The sequence below is a fragment of the Amphiura filiformis genome, chromosome 15 (genome assembly GCF_039555335.1).
Source record: "Amphiura filiformis chromosome 15, Afil_fr2py, whole genome shotgun sequence".
NCBI classification, from domain to species: Eukaryota; Metazoa; Echinodermata; class Ophiuroidea; order Amphilepidida; family Amphiuridae; genus Amphiura; species Amphiura filiformis.
The window spans coordinates 29141221-29159306 of record NC_092642.1 but is presented as its reverse complement, the minus strand read 5'-3'; the positions used below and the strand labels follow the sequence as shown (position 1 = coordinate 29159306).

The window sequence follows — 18086 nt, the reverse complement described above, 5'->3', positions numbered from 1 at the left end:
TATTCTCTGTCCCGGATGTCCTGCTATGTCTTGTTGTAGCTTGGCTTTTCTTCTTGTAGAAGGTGATTTCCGTTTGGCACAAATATCACATTTTCGGAGCCAAGAACGAATGTCACTGCTAATTCCAAACCAGTAGAATCTTTCGTTCAGCTTGTTCCTGGTTTTATTTACTCCCAAATGCGCTGCTGTTTTGGAGTTGTGCAATTCTTCAAGCACAATCTCTTTGTACTTCTCTGGCATAATTAACTGCCACTTTATGACTTTACCATCATTAGACTCCCATCGTCGATACAATTGACCTTCTTTCAGCTCTATTCGGTCCCATTCTAGATAATAGACCTTAGCAGCTTTTGACAATGGTGATACTACTGCATACCCGGTTTCTTGTTTAATTCCTTGGCCGTCCAAAGCCATGACAAATCGGAATCATTGATCTGCGCATTTTTCATTTCTTCATTCGTCCATTTTGGTGCAGGACATATGGCTCTTACTTTTCTTGTCTGGTTTACTGGGCTCTCTGTTAATTCCACTGTTCCGGAGCTGTTTTTACTAACGGATGCTGTTCCATGCTTCTGCGTATTTGGAACTGCTGAGCTTTCTACTTGATCTGAGTCATTACAGCTGGCTGAAACAGATCGCTCGGTAGCACTTAGTTGATCCGTTTGTTCACTTATATTCATCGGAGCAGCTTTACTGGATGTCTGTTTCTTTGGTACTATCCTCGGACTTGCTCCGGAATGGCTCCCATCGCTTGTATTAGTCGAGTCATGATCACCGTATTGCTGCGGGTGATGGTTGTCCTCTTGTCGTCCTTCTCCGGAATTCGGAGCGCTATTTTGCTCCGGGGGAAATTGGCAAGATTTATTCGACATTGTAATGTCTCTCTTTGGCTCCGGCTCCGGCTCCTTCTCTATTGGAGTAGCGGTTTCGCTCGGAGTCGCTCCTGTTACATTGAGAGCAAGGTTTCCTGGATAGAGAATCGGCGTTTTGGTGGCTCTTCCCGGCGCGATGTATGATTTCATAGTCGTATTCTCCAAGTATCTGTAGCCACCTAGCCACTTGACCCTCCGGATTTCGAAAGTTGATAAGCCAACGGAGTGATCCGTGGTCAGTGCGGATCGTAAAGTGTCTGCCATATAAGTACGGTCTGAAGTACCGAACAAAGAAGACTACTGCCAGTAGCTCTCTTCGTGTGACGCAGTAATTCCTTTGAGCTCTCGTGAGCGTTCTGCTGGCATAAGCAATAACCTTTTCCTGACCGTTCTGTTCTTGGGAGAGCACAGCTCCTATCCCGTATGCACTAGCGTCCGTGTCAAGAGTGAATTGACAGGAGTATGTAGGATATGCTAAAACAGGGCTTGTCGTTAAACACTGCTTCAATGCAAGGAAAGCCTCTTCGCAACTATTTGTCCAATTGAATGCGATGTTCTTCTGTGTCAAGCGGTTTAGTGGTCTGGCAATATCACAGAAGCTCTTCACATACCTTCTGTAATAAGATGCTAAGCCGAGGAAAGCACGCACATCTTTGAGGCATTTTGGAGTTTCCCATTCCTGGATAACTCGGATCTTCTCCGGATCTGTAGCAATACCATCTCTTGACACGACGTGTCCAAGGTACAGCACACTCTTCTGGAATAACACACATTTCTTAGGCTTTAGTTTCAGATTAGCTTGTCTGAGTTTTTGAAAACTCTCATCAATCTGTTCAACTCTTCTTCTATGGTCTTGCCGAACACTATCACATCGTCTAAGTAGATCAGAAGACTTTCCCATTGAAGTCCTGCCATTATGTTTTCCATGAGCCTTTCAAAAGTCGATGGAGCATTACATAACCCGAAGGGCATAACTGTCCATTGGTATAGTCCTCCACGCACTACAAAGGCTGATTTTTCCTTAGCTTCCTGATCTAACTCCACTTGCCAATATCCGGAGGCGAGGTCTAGTGTTGAAAACCACTGTGCTCCGGATAATGATTCTAATGTTTCTTCAATCCGAGGAATCGGATAAGAGTCTTTAACAGTTACCTCATTCAGCAATCTATAATCGGAGCGGAATCTCCGGGAGCCATCTTTCTTTGTGACTAAGACAATCGGAGAGGCCCAGGGGCTCTCGGATGGCTCAATAATCCCTCTCTTCAACATGTCTTTAACTTGCTTGTCAGCTTCTGCTTGCATAGCGGGTGCGAGTCGTCTCGGTTTTTGTCTGATTGGTGGAGCATTACCAGTGTTTATCCGATGTTTGACAATACCGGTTCTCCCAAGATCACCATCTCCGGTTGAAAATACATCTTCATATTCCGTCAGCAAATCCGCAACTCCTGCGTGGTACTCTTTTGGTAACTCCTGTACGCTCGCTTCATACAACGTCTGCAGGTGCTCTGGTACATTCCTCTCCGACTTTTGTTTATTCATTTCTCGGTCTATCTTGTTCACAGTCTCCCAACCTACTACAGGGCTTACTGTTCCAATTGCTGTATTCCTCTTTACTGTTAGGTTTGACAGGGTTGGATTGAATACTCTGACGGGTATGTAATCAGGTTTTGTTGTATCTAGGTCTACAACCACTCTTGCTACCACAGCTCCGGCTTCTTTAAGTTTACTGCTCCCCGGTTCTAGGATTCCGAGTCCTTCAATTCCCGGAGTCTTATTAATTTTTCCAGGTATGAGCATCTCATGCCCCGGAGGAATTGTTATGTTCTGACGGAGGGTGACTTTGGCACAAAATGTGCGTGTACTCGATGTCTTAACGTTGCATTGCACAACCTTGTCTCCGAATCTCAACTGCTCCTTATATGGATCAATGGTGCATTTTGACATATACATGAAATCCATACCCAACATAGCGTCGTTTGTTATTTCGGCCACTACTACTGGCGTGAACATGGAAGCGGGTCCAATGTGGACGTTCATTGATGCCCATCCTATAGACTTTAGAGGACTTCCATCTGCTTGTTCTGCTGCATCTTTCATGGGATAAAGAGCAGGCCTTGAGTCAACCGGAATACTGTTATACATTTGGACGGAAATAATAGTGTCTGTGGTCCCCGTGTCCACTAAGTATTCTACTGAGCAGTTGGCTATGTGTCCTTCTACAACTAGAGAGCGACCACGTTCTACATTTTGAGAGGTTGGGTTTATTGACGGGTTTTGCTGATTTGTAGTCGCATTTCTGTTTACTGTTGGTTTTCCGGAGCCCACGCTACCGATTTCGACCCTTCCGCGGCTCCTATATAGGTTGGGCCGAAAATCGTTTCCCGGATGATTCCATCCTCCTCTCGAGCTGCGAAACGTTTGAGGACAGCTTGCCTTATAATGATCCAATGCTCCACACCTGTAGCAACCTCTTCCTCTGCCTGGGTCTTGTCTACCATTTCCTCGTCGCCTTCCGCTTCCTCTGCCGTAGCTAGGAGCTTGTGGGGCTTCTGCCGCTTGTCCTTTCTCAGTAGACTCCGACTGCTTGCTCGACTCCGATTTTGACGCATTCTCTGCCACGGTCTTCAACAACCCAATGACTTCCCTCAACTGATCCTCTAATACTCTATCACTCTGCTCTACACTTTTCACAAACTTCGTAGGTTGTTTTTGCTTTTCGGTTGTCAAAAACGCTTCTGTCTCTAATGCAGTCTGTAATGCTGCTTCCATAGATGTAGGGCGGGAGAGGTGCACCGCTGATCATATCTCCCTATCTCGCATCTTACCCATGAAGTGGTCTCGTGCTATCCGGTTCCTGGCTTCTTCTGCCATGCCAACGTAAGCATTATCTGTTAGTTTTCTAACAGCTTGTGCAAAATCTTGCAGACTTTCTTGTTGCTGTTGTTGGCGACCACGAAGCTGTGCCAAGTATAGTTCTGCTTGGCCGGAGAATGTGGTTTCTAAGCGCTTTACCAACTCCTGATAAGTAATTGTTCTCCACTCATCCTGCTGTCAAACTACACCTCTGGCTCGACCACGAAGGCTCATAAATAATTGCTGTGCCTTTTGGCTGTCAGTCAATCCGTTCCAAGTGGCGACAGACTCAAATTGGCTAAGGTATTCCTGTAGGGGCACGTCTCCTTTGAATGCTTCGGGCGTAATTTGTTTCTGCTTAGGCCGCTCCATTCGGCTCCGGAATTGATCCATTCCTTTTATACAATCTTCTCGCCTTAACCTCCATGGTCCGCTGTTGCGATGTGGCTCCTCTTCTTCGGAGTCGACAGATTCTGTATCCGACATTTCTTCTTTGACTCTTCTGATGTTGCCTTTATGTCGTTCTATGCTGACATTACCCGGGGTCATATCACCTCCATCCTTCCTTCTGACATCTGAGCTGACTACTCGATGTGATGTCGGAGCCCGTTTCTTATATTTCTCATGACTGTCGGATGGTACCTGACCCGTTAGCATTTGACGGAGCTCACTACTTTCTTGTTTCAAATTCTCCAACTCCAACTTCATTTGTTCTACCTCCGCGTCCTGGTGGTCTCCGACTTGGGATCTTTGTCCATAATTAACACTTGCTGATGCATATGGAACCGCTGGAGTTTCATAGCTTTGCGTCAGCTGCTCCTCTTTCATAGATTTGTTGATCTGCATCGGCGCCCGGATAAATACATCTTGGTCGGATGCCGTTGCTCTTCTGAATCCCAGTGGCGTTTCAAATTCATGAACCATTCTTGATTCCATCATAACGCTCACATCTTCCATCGGGCTACACGACGCATCTTTTGTGTCCTTTCATGCCTTTTGTCACTCGATTTGTCCAACTGTCCTTGGTTGCTTTTGTCTGGCATATTGTTCAAGAGAATCGTTTGCATCTCCTGAAATTGGCGTTGCTCCTGCTCTTCTCCCGGAGTTGATGCTCTTGCATACTCCACGTGGTCAGCCTCATCTGAGCCACGAGCTGCAACATGCCTCTCCCCTCCGGAGACATTGACTGTCTCCCCGTACTGCTGCTGGGGATTTCTTTCAGCAGAAGACACTGTTTCTGAGCAGAACTCTGGCGGTGGCTCAAACATTGGTTGGCTTAAATCACTTGCTTTTTGTTTCTCAGTTAATTTTGTCCGTAAGCGTTTAATTTCATCAACGAATATCTGCCTCTCGTCTTCACCATTCACTCTCAGTAAGTTGATCTCCTCTTGTAAATCCAAACTCTTCTTCGCTGCTTCCTTTGCTTGTAACTCCAACTGCTTATCACGCTCCCGGAGTCGTTCGATTTCCTCCTCTTGCACCTGGCTGTGGAAATCCTCCATCCAATCTTGATCATCGTCGAAGTTGGACGCCATTCTCTCTGCTTGTCCTACAATCCTTGAGATGTTGATACTAGTCCAATGTCACAAAAATCCCACCGCTGCCACCAAATGTAGCGGAACCGGCCTTCGGTATATATGGTAGCGAAGTAAGGCCTATGATGTAGTAGGTGTACGAAACATATCGTACCTGACACTGGCAAAGGAAACACTCTCACACTCACAGATATGAGATCAATTGGCTCAACACCTTTATTGGGCTTCGGGCTGATCCAAGATCGGAGTGGATTCAGGAGCGGAGAGCGGCGGCTTGGATGCTTAGAAGAGAGGGAGAGCTAATTGACCAGTCATCGACCAACCACACTTACGGCTACAGACAGACTGGCCCAGAGTGCTATTGCACTCCGCTTATATAGCCCATGAAACCACGTGACTGAAGGAGGCCCTCTATCGTCTACATCCATTTCCGCCACAATATTATTTGCACTTCCTATACCATTCTTGTGTGTTGTGGCATCTACAGCTTCAGCTTGTGGTGCTTTAGAGTGGTGGATACGTGTCGGCTTAGAGTAATCATGTGAACGTGTGAACTCTACATTATCTATGTGTGTATTGATCTTTTCTTGGAGCCTTTTCCGTGTTATCCCTGTGCTGGTCACGTTGTGTTCCTTCATGATATCATTGTAGTCTGTAAGTGCCTTGGTGCTTTGGAAGATATGCTGTCATTAAGCTGAGTGGAAAACTGCATTTCAGCAGCTATGAAAACTACTGTTTCTTCTACCATGTCTACGTCTTTCCCCTGGGCTTTCTGATCTGGAACACCGTACTTTTTCTACTGCCGTGTCATGCAAATCTTGTGATACATTAGATCTCTTAATAATGCATTATTTTCACTCATGACATCATAGTTCACCTTCCACTGAACATTGTCTGCGTTTTGGATAATCTTTGACATTTGTTGTACGATGTTGGCAGAATGACATTCGACAAGAGGTTGTTCAAATTATTTAGTTTGGTAGAAGAAGCACATTCTCATATCAAGCGTCTGTATTTGTTTCAGTGTGCATGTTCTCAGCATTGATGGTTTGGTGAACTGTCATGTAACATGGATGTAAGCGTGATCCTAAAAAATGCCTTTCACGGCGACCCAAACTATTTACAAGACCTCTTCTGCATTGAGGCTGGCCTTCCCTTTTAAAGGGAATTTTTATTATTATTTATTTGCAAAAATATAGGCCTATAGGTTAGAAAAAAGACAGTAATAGGTAATACTGCACGGAGCACATAAGCTGACATCCACGGGACATGTTAGCAAGCACTCGATCAGTGAACACTGAATAAAACCGGGTCTCCCCGGTTTTAATATAAAAGTTAAATTTTACTGTTATTAAAGCACTTCAGCAATGTTCAGGCTTAGTCTTTTACGTAGTATTTTATTACACCAGTGTGCATCATAATTATGCAAAAAGTAGACATCCGAGTAAAATTGAGGGCGTGAAGCAAATCACACATGGCTTTAATCGATTATTTAACAATTACAATGCAATACTTTCGTATTATCGCTGATTGTAGGAAGTCAAATTTGGCAGATTCTACCTAATGGTGTTGCACCTGGATTCCCGAAACAAATATCCGAAATATTCAGCGGTCTACCTGATGACGTCGATGCAGGATTCTATTACGAAATATATGCAGGAAGGACTTATTTTTTCTTTTTTAAATAATTATAAATTTCTCTGCCTGATCGCGCTATCTTTCGTCATCAAAATTCATCAGGAGAGGATGATACTTAGGCGGGTATTTAGGTTAGAGCAACTATTTTAACTGTTGCGATTTGGTAGTTCACAGCATCTTGCGATTGCGAATGGTAGTGAGCTTTGGCAAAAATTGCATTGATCATTTCCGACATTTCGTAGCGAGAGTGTAGAAGAATTTAAATATTAGGCCTACAGATATACTTTTGTAGATCCTGTGGGTCTTGAGCTCTGTTGTAAAGAGGGCTGAAACAACAACACTTTTGTAAGACGTACATAACTCATTAACAACAATAAAGTTTACAAAGTATATGATTTTGTAGAATGAACTTTTAGTGTCCCCTGTGAGAAGCCTTGTCCCCCCCTTACAAACACATCTGTGTGATGCTGGCCGCTCTGAAAAATTAAGATTTTTATGCCGTTTTTATACTTACCCCATTTTGACAATTTTTTACCCCTTAAAACATGTAAAAAGTTGCCATCCCCCTTGCCCCCCATCCCGCGACGAAGACGACCACGATGGCGATGACACTAATAAGGTACAAACATGATTGAAATCAATACATAATCTTGTTCATATTTTGACTTTCAGGGTTCAATGGTTTACCAATATTTTGACACTACATTTGAAGGCTCCGCTACAGTAAGTGCAAAATGGCCTGGACTGCCTGATAACATTGACGCGGCTTTCGTCTGGAGTGGAAATGGACGACCATACTTTACCAAAGGTATATTTTAAGCAAGATTTGTTGTTGTTCTTTAGGTATTTTTGGCATTTTTGTGGACTTGTAGGCCTGACCCATACATTGAAACACATATTAAATTTTCATCGATTTGCAATCAATTGGTGATATTTTTATATACAATTTGTTGCCGAAAAGGTCTAAAATCGGGCAAAGAAAAGACGCGTTTTTACGTGTGTTTCAATGGGTGGTGTGCGCCCATAAGAATGGCGGGAAGAATGGTCACACTTACGAGCGAGAAAGGAGATTATTTGGCCAATATATGTCAACATAGGGTTATGCCTCAAAATATATTCCTAACAAAAGTGCAACTAGTACAGCTACTAAGCTCCCAGGAAGCCATTGTGCACTTTTCGCGTCTGGCCTCAAGGGACCAGAGGCATACTGTTTGCAACGCATCCAATCTCCTCTCTGGACCAGACGCATCCCTTTTTAAAGGGATTTTTATTAGTAGAAGAAGCATGATAATTTACAGTCCAATATATTGATTTTAAGACGAGGAGCCATTTTGGATTTGACCCATGGTGACCGCTAGAGGTCACGAAAGTTCATATAGAAACATATACCAAATTAACCTTCTGATCACAAGGATTAAAACGACGTATAGTTTGTACTATCAACGACCCTATCGTTATGATTTACTCGTACAAAAACACATTCTTGGGTAAAATGTCACTTTTTTGGTTGTATCAAAGGTAAAAACTTTCAACTTGGTCCAATTTTGAAAAAAAAAAAAAATGGTGGCAAATTATTTGTGCCTATGTACTATATGTTCACTACTAAGATAGAGGGCAAACAAGGTCCAAGGCCATTGGGTGACCACTGACCATAGGCCACTGTTGATCTTTGACTTCCGTTGCACATTAATGTAAAGTATAAACAGTTTAGAAAGCAAGTTCTATACCATTTCTTGATTCTTATATCAAGACGAGCAATTTGACACCATTTTTGCTCAAATCGGAGTAAGCTGTAGAACCAAAATATGATATTTTACCTAAAATGAGGATTTGCAGGATAGACCCATAACGATATGTTGTAGATAGTACAAACTATACTTTTTCTTAATCCTTGTGATCAGACGAGTAATTTGGTATATCTGTCAATAAAATCGGAGCATTTCAATTTGTTTACTCCTGTATGATCTTTTGTGACCTCTAGCGGTCAACAGGTGTCAAACCCAAAATGGTTCCACGTCTTAAATTCATCACTGGACCTTGCACTTCATGAGAATTCCCATGCTTCTACCAAAAAAGTGCACAATGCTTTGGCTTAGCAGCTGACTGAAATTTAACGTACCGCTTAAATTCGCTACAAAACTATCTTTTCTTTTTCATTGCTCCTATATAGATAACCAATACTACCGTTGGAATCCATACCAGAACCAAATCGATAACGGCTATCCACGTCCGCTTGCTGTCTGGGGTCTCAATGCCGGAGGCAATTCAGTCCCTCGTCTTAACGCTGTCTTCCAATGGAACTTCAATAGACGTACTTACTTCTTCTTTGAAGATCAGTACGTTCGATTTAACGATGCCACTTTCGCGACAGATGTTGCTAGCCCTAGTTATCCTAGGAGAACACCAGATTGGTGGTTCGGGTGTGACAGCCAGGCCTATTATAGTGGCGCCATGTCAACTGTTATACCAAGTTTGATACTTCTGGCCCTTTCGGCTTTCCTTACATTTTGTCTTTAAACGTTTAAGAAATTAACTGAATTAAGGAGAACAGTGTAGAGTTACGTCATACTTCTCCTCATTAATGAAGTGTGGGGCTGATCAGATGGCACCGACATTGATAACTAACCCTGTGTACCGAACTCTGTAGCTTAATACTTGTGGCTCCATGGATGCCTTTTAGATAAATTAAGGGGCCTTTTAAAATTCTTCAAAACGTTTTATCTTATTCTGCATAATGCTGAAATCATGACGATCATGCATTAAAGCATGGTAAAGGAACAAAATCATCAGATCGATGAACCCTTGTGAACGAAACTTGTGAGGGGTAGTGGAAATTGGAAATTGGAAATGAGTTTACGGGGATGTGCGGTAGATTCGGCATTTTCAGCCATTGCACTCGGGTGCATTTTTAGCCATTCTAGCCCTTATTGATGGTCCTCAATTTCATGAAAAGTTGATCTAGGGATCTGGAATGAGCGTTTCGACAGTATTTTTTGTGGGACATGAGAGCACATCAGACATATCGAATTGCATTCTGAATACGTAGAGTATCTTTCTGATATCAAATAATTTTCATTTCTTGAAAATCACGATATAATACAAATTTTATGACAAATTATTAAAATTTGATATTTTTCACATTTTGATAACAGTCCACGAAGTAAATTTTATAAATCTAATGATATATTCTTAAAGTGTATGCAGCTAGGAGGAAAAGCCGATGATCAATTGAAAATTTTGACTTTTCATATTGAGGATATGGATTTTTTCCTAAAAAGGCCTAAATTTTTTTTGGTGTTTTGGGGACAAAACATATCTTCAATACGAAAGGTCAAAATTTTCAATTGATCGTCGGCTTTTCATCCCACCTACATACACTTTAAGTATAAATCATCAGATTTATAAAGTTTACTTCAGTACTGTTAAATATCAAAAATATCAATTTTTAATCATTTGCCATAAAATGTGTATTACATTGCGAATTTTAAAAAAAATATCAAAATTATTTGATATCAGAAGGACATTCTTCGTATTCAGAATGCAATTCGATATGTCTGATGTGCTCTAATGTCCCACAATAAATACTGTCCAAACGTGTGGTTTTTTTTTCAATTTTTTGAATATTAACATTTAATATTTGCGAACATTATTCGAAAATTTGTATAATTTCTGGTCTGTTTTTCGTCAAATTTAGTTTAAATGCGGGTAGTTTTTTTTCCGAATCTCAGCCGCACATCCCCACCCCAAACCAAAGTTGCACACCCAAGGAAACAGTAAAATGGGGAACCAAATCAAAGTGACCAAAGCAGTCTATAATATCGAATTGATTAATTCGAATTAAACAATTCATCAAGCGGCCATGGGCAGCGCCATTAGACATGTTACAAGACTACCAAGTGACAGGTGATGAACCGTACACACACAAAAGAATAGGCACTTTTTTGATAATTTTCACCAAGGTTACTCAAAACTTACCTAGCTAATTTATTATACAGCAAGGGTCTCTGCCTTTTTAATATGTTATGAAAAACTTAATTTTGGTCTAAACATTGGTCAAGGTTACTGCTGTTCCATTCAAAAGCACCCACAGCGTTGAGGTCAACTTTCTAGACTTCTTGTCTACTGGCAGTAATGGCTACTACCCAGTGCTAACATCAATGAATTGTTTAATTCGAATTAATCAATTCGATATTATAGACTGTAAAGTGTAACAGTAAATCGTGAAATGAAACTCGCTGGTATTACAACCATACGGGAAAATTATTGTCTATAATACAACAACGATTATTTCTGACATTTCTCCTAAATAAGAACATGACAGTTGGTGTATATGTTATGTTAACTTTTCAACAGAAACTATTAAGGTCGCTATAGGTCCATCACATAGTTATCAAAATGACCCCCTTTTTTAAAAACTGAAGTATTCCTAACTTTTTTCCGTGGCTTAAGTTAATAGTGATGGGATTATGCTTTGAATGGACAATAATTTATTTATTTAGTTTTTGGAGTAGGTTAACCGGTTATAATGATGATTTTCCATGGCACTTAAATTATAGTATCTCTATATATTTTTAATAAAATCGACAAACAGAACCATGCATGAGTGCTTGTGTAAAATTTGTTGTTAAGTTACGTCACGTCTTACGCACCGCTATCGACAAAAAGTTCACTATTCAGAGAAAAAATGTAAAAATATACCCAAGAAGATCCAAATTACAAAGAAAAAATAACAAAGGCACCACTTTTCCATGTCTAACTGTTCAAAATAGCACCTAAATTTCCTATCCTCTTTTTTCCCCTTTTCCTTCCTTTCTTTCCTTCATCCATTTCTTCACCCCTTCTTATAGGCATATACCGTAAATGTTCGCCTAATGGCGCTATGGGCTCCCTTGACATAAGTGGAATTTAAGGCACAACCTAAAAAGTGGCCTCCCGTAAAATTCTCACCAGCAAATAAGGGCACGGAAACTTAATTCTTGTTGGGATTTCAGAGGAGGGGCTCTCTATTTTCCCATGTAATTTACGCCAAGGCAATGGAGCCCAAGTGCGCCATTAGGCCAATCTTTAGGCCTACGGTAGTCCTGCCGTATATGGTGCAATATCTGGACCAATACAAAGACCAATCATACAATTTTGAGAAATAGCATGAGATATGGTATAGTTGTAGATTTCGATATGCGAATAATTCTCAATGGAGCAAAGTGATTTATTTAATACGCGTTGAGCTATTCGAGTTGAAAATGCACCCCCCCCCCAATTAAATTGTTACCCAAAAATGTCAATGTTAAATGGCTTTAACTGTAAAAATAAATTGAGTATAGACAGAGCATCTTTGGGTGTTTTTTAATACGGATCTATAATCACGTGACGTGCTTTTTCCACAGCAAATGATTTATTTTTATTTTTGCAGTTATAGTATACCCTGTGTAATTGAGTGGGCTTTTTGGGTAGATTCTTGCAATCATTTTTTTCCCTTAAAGTACATCATATATTATGGTGGCGGCCATTTTGAAATGTGACACCAAACACCAGCATTTTGTCCAATAATTCACATTTCTTTCACATATTCCTTGGACATAATCTTTTTTTCTTTCAATGTCATGTCTATTCTTTTATATCACATGAATGAATAATAATTAAATATGGCTTCCAAATACAAATGCCATATTAGTACCAAGATGGCTGTCCAATTCAAAATGTCTGCCATACCAGTACCAAGATGGCTGTCCAATTCAGAATGGCCGCCATATTAGTCACATTTCCGTCCAAATGTCACATTTAGCTCAATATTTTACATATCTCTTTCCACATTACTTTCTTATGCTCTATGCAGGGGCTCGATGTCCCAACTCAGACTCCCTCTATTACATTGATACAATAACTTCAATATGGCTACCAAGCTCAAAATGGCCGTCACATAAAACGCATAATCAATTTCTTAAAGTTCAGACACATCTCCGCTCGAAGATTCGTGCAAAACATAATTTTGTGGTTGATATCAGTATATTGCAACATTTTTTAACAGAATTAATATGGAAGACCAAAGACAGAGTATTGTAGCATGGTCTGAGTTCGTGTAGCATAGGCCTTCTTGAGCTTGGTATTTCAATATCTTTCCATGCATTTGCTTGTGCAAAGTAACGCCTTATTTCTTTTTAAGGTCGATAAAAATATAATAAATGTATTCTACCAACATATGTACAGTTGCCAATTCAGATGAACAATATCAGTGTGTTACTATTGTAACTATGTACCTTGTAGCTCCTTGTTATGTATAACTTCAGTTCATCTCTGATTCAAATTTGGAGTTATTTGTGCCTGCTTCTATACACTTCCCTCAGGGTCAGCTTCACACTATCACAATTCAGTGCAATCACTGAATGAACATTGTTTTGTCTACATGTGCAGCGCCCAAAACATTGGCCTTTACTGCAGCCACACTATGCATATATTTGCAAGGTGTTATTTTCGCGGTTGGAGCTCTAATCGCGAAATTCGCGAAAATAAAACTCTCGCGAAAATTCCTTCTTATACAGTAATGCTTCTGGTGCTGGAGGAAGTTTGATTAGACTTCAGTGCCTGGAAGTGAGACCATCGAGCATCTTCTGCCTGTGCGTATGCCAACTTCTTTGTGCTGTAAAACTGACAGACAAGATGCTCACATCCCTGAAGTACCATTTCGCTGGATTCATCATCAATAGTACCAAATGCCGTAAGTGTACTGATAACATCCGAGCAAGCTTTGAGGAGTGCACTCCACCCTGCAATTGTGCTTTTGCCATGAATATGACCAGTTGTATCGCAACCGCCCGTGGCATGCAAACCACATAACGCTGCTACCTTTCCCTGTCCAAGTGCATTGTAAATGGGCTGTAATGGACAATGAAGCCGTTTTTCACCAGTGCCTATTATTAAATGTTGCTTCTGAACCCAAAAAGGGTAGTGTAGATTCGGCAAATACCAATACTGTATCTGAGGAATATGGACATTCAAACCAGACTTGTGAACTTCAGAAGCATAAATTATGAGAAGAGTGTCTGCTTCTTCGTGTGTACTCTCAAAGTCCACGAAATCGGTTGCTTGCTGGTTTGATAAGACACCCAAGCGCGTTACTGTATTGACTGGTGACTCAGAATGCTCGATGCTGTATCACCTTTGGTGCAAGGTATAGTGTCAACTGATCCTTTGTCTTAGTGCTGCTAAGGAAAGAGACTTTGTATATAATACACCGCAGTTTTGACTTTCCTTTTGTGCGTAGGCTTCCCTGTTGCGTCCTTAAGGGACGCGGACGACTGGGCGCTATAGTCATCAAACACAACATAAAAATATACACTTGTACCCTTGTGATTTCCTGTATATTGCTTGCACAAACTGCTCGTTACAATTATTGATGACTGATTCAAAAACCACGAGTTCCTGATGGACAACTGTCATAGCGTCAAGTCAGTTATCTGTGGACTCCCAGATACATTGGTGGCAGCAGGCTCGTTATGTTGATGACGAATTTGAGTGGTCCCAGATACAACATTGTCCGCAGGCTGGTCGGATGTCTCTGTGGTCTCAAAACTGCAGTGACGGCAGGCTGGTCAGGAATCTCTGTGGTACCGGACACTCTTGGGTTTAGGTGATCCAACAATATGGCAGTAACTCTGCTCCGGTTAACGGTACATCCTTCATAGTCACAGATCCCGTGTCCAGTTGCAATGGCGCAACTATCGGCTCCGCAATTGATCCTCGCGGAGCTCCCTTCTGAAATACAGTTGAAGTAAGTGCATGTAAGGAGTCTTTCCATCTGGAATATTAACGTGTGCGTCTATGTTGTCGATGGCGGCATATATTGTTTGATTCTTAATCAAACCAGGTATGTACACTCCATTGTTGTCGGCTATGTTTTCCTGCACTTTACCAGATATATGTGACACATTATCTACTGTAGACTTGTAGGATGATCCTACTATCCCAGAATGCAAGTTGCATGGTAACAGTGCAAGGACATTCCTGTTGTCAGAGAAGTTTCAGTTGTGCTTTGAAATATAGCCATGGGCGACTTAGGGTTATAGGCAACATGTCTCTTTGATTTGTATGCTTGCTTAACCTGTTGTGCCAGGTTGCTGCAACTGCGACGAATTACATCTGCACGAAATGTTTGTCTGAGGTACCGTGTGGCCTTGTATTATCCACCGTAGTAATATTTCCAGCTCATTTATGGACCATTTGTTGCTGTTTAAGATAGAGGGAATTAAAACAGCATGCCCAAGTATTAGCTTGTTCAATGGCCCTGCGTACAATTTGTGCACATTGGAATATTATTTGCACCTCTTCAATACCATTCTTGTGTAATGCGGCGTCTATAGCTTCAGCTTGTAGCTGCTTGTGCTGCTTTAGAGTGAATAAGTGTCGGCTTAGAGTAATCCTGTGAACGTGTGAACTCTACATTATCTATGTGTGTATTGATCTTCTCTTTGAGCCTTTTCCCTGTACTGGTCACACTGTGTTCCTTCATGATATCATTGTAGTCTGCAAGTGCCTTGGTGATTGGGACATAGTACCAGAAGATATGCTGTCATTAAGCTGAGCGGAAAACTGCATTTCAGCAGCTATGAAAACTACTGATTCTTCTACGTCTTCCTCCTGGGCTTTCTGATCTGGAACACCGTACTTTTTCTACTGCCGTGACATGCAAATCTTGTGATACATTAGATCTCTTGATAATGCATCATTTTCACTCATGACATCATAGTTCACCTTCCACTGAACATTGTCTGAGTTTTGGATAATCTTTGACATTTGTTGTCCGATGTTGGCAGAACGACATTCGACAAGAGGTTGTTCAATTTTTTTCTGTTTGGCAGAAGAAACACATTCTCATATCAAACGTCTGTATTTGTGATTGTGTCCATTTCACTGGGGCTTCTGCAGCATCTGCATCTAGTTTTGAAGCTGCTGCTGATAGGCGTCCTCGCTTTTGTATAAGTTTAGTGGTGTCTTCAATACCTTTAATTATTGTGGCGCTGTTTTGCTCTTTCGAGGTGTTCACCGTTGGTTATAGAGGAATAGCATTTGCGTACCATACAACACCTTTGGTCTTCAATTATACATTCACTTCACATAGCCGCTAGCATATTAATATGTATTCTTCATCTATACATAAGCAGACCTTTGGCGTATACTCTCTAGGAAATTATTATAACTGGTTTCTGTTGGCGTTCTTGTATGTGGCTCTTTGGCTGATGCATTTAAGACACAGGGCAAAGTTTGTTTCTAAGCATCTTCTTTTTTTTTTTGGGTGGTTCTGCCATATTGTTAGATCTAAATTGTGGGAATTAAAGAAGAGAGGTAAACTATTACTAAAAAGCTAACTACAAGATACTACAGTGCAAAGTAAAATAAATTTTGCATATAGTTTCAGTGAATATGCCTAAAATTGCTTCTGAATGGCAGCCATTTTTAATTTGGAAGCCATTTTGAATTTCATTTTATAACATAGAATTAGCGTTGAATAAAAGAAGTAAAAAATAGTAATGTCACATTTCATGATGGCTGCCTCTTTACCAAGACGGCCACCAACAATGTACACCTCATTTTGTTTAATAATTTCATTGTAGTAGGTGGGAAGAAAGTGGTGGTAAATTTAAAATTCAAGATGGCTGGCTGAACCAAATAAACCAATACTATTGCTCATGTTTTTATTGGGTTCTTTGATCATGAAAACATGGGTTTAACCACTGAAATGAAGCCCTTACATACGTGTTTCAACAACTGAGATATGGGCAAAAACGTTATGTTATTGTTACTGGTCTAATTGGATTCCTTGACCTTGAGTTTCACAAAGCCATTGATCATGATGTATAACAATGATGTTGCTTGACGACTTGAAAGTATCAATCTTAATATTTCTCTGGATACGCTAGTATATTAGTACGATGTTATCTGTTTTAGACAGTCATGCACCTGAAGAAAGTAAGTCTCGCACTACAAGGCCGAGATACCCCTGGTACAATAACTCCATAAATGATCAAAGGCGTTTTACGGAGAAAATATGAAAGAAGGTGGAGAAAGAGTCATTCTCCAGAAGACAAAAAGATATATGTTAATCAGAAAACCTTTGTTAACCAACTTATTGAGATGGCAAAAACAGAGTACTATAAGGTAAAACTGAATGCTAGTACTGTTAAGGGAATTTTCCAGACTACAGATAAACACTTTGTTGAACAAAATCATCAAACGTTAGCCCATGGCTTCTCAACAGAAGTGCTGTATGACAAGTTTGTCAGGATCAAGGTTCTCAAAATCCGTCAAAGTCTTGATGAGGAAATTCATGGAGGTGTAAAAATAATGTGAGCAATGATCATGTTGATATTAATATGTGTGGTAGATTTCACCAATAGTAAAGTTTCTATGAACAGGAAGTGTGTAAATGATCTGGTTCACCGTCAAAAACCTGTAAATTCGACTGTGTACCAACTTGGTTAGCATGGTTTATAGTGAACGAGCATTTAAATGGTTTCCTCCCATTTATTACTCATGTCATTAATATTATATACTCATAAAACCATCCCTGGACTCAAATTAATTTTCCAATTATCGGCATGTGTCGAACATCAGCTTCATGTCCAAAATAATTAAAAAAGTTGCCAGCAATCAGCTCAAGGAATACTTGTGGGTGCACTACACTAAATCCTTCCGCATTTGGTGTAACTGTAACCCTTCATAGTTCCGGTAAAAAATAGCGCCTATGCGAAATATATCGGCGTCCCAAGGGAACCAAATTTGAGTGACTCTTGGTTGTTTTGATAAAAACGATAGAATAGGAGCTCAACATTACAAATCTGTTCAGAAAATTTTCCGAATTGAATGTGCATGGGTAATAGGCCCTCGGAACAATATCATGGCCGGAACTGGTAAGGAGGCGAGCGTGTCGGCTGAAATTCGGGATGGCGCTGTTCAGGAGTTCGTATCTCTCAAGTTTGTCAAAAAATAAATTTAAATAAAAGTTTAATCTTGGTTCGATCAAAATATTAAAAATGTTGTTACATGGGGTAGAAACACAAACTTACTTTCTTGTATTTTCCCGTGTATTTCAATGGGACGATTATTTAGTGGTGTGTGCCCTTGTGTCAGAACAATTTTATTGAGTTGTATCAATCCGCTATGTTTCCAATAGGAGCACCGAAACTGCTCTCCTCAA

The 18086-nt window shown here is 40.7% G+C and overlaps 1 long non-coding RNA gene across 1 annotated transcript; it reads left to right on the top strand.

Annotated features, from left to right (window-relative positions):
• Nucleotides 1-7570: 7570 nt before the first annotated feature.
• On the top strand, nt 7571-11491 carry LOC140171467 (uncharacterized). The gene is made up of 2 exons (XR_011861607.1): nt 7571-7706; nt 9069-11491. It is a non-coding gene; the product is annotated as an uncharacterized lncRNA (long non-coding RNA).
• The last annotated feature ends 6595 nt before the right edge of the window (nt 11492-18086 follow it).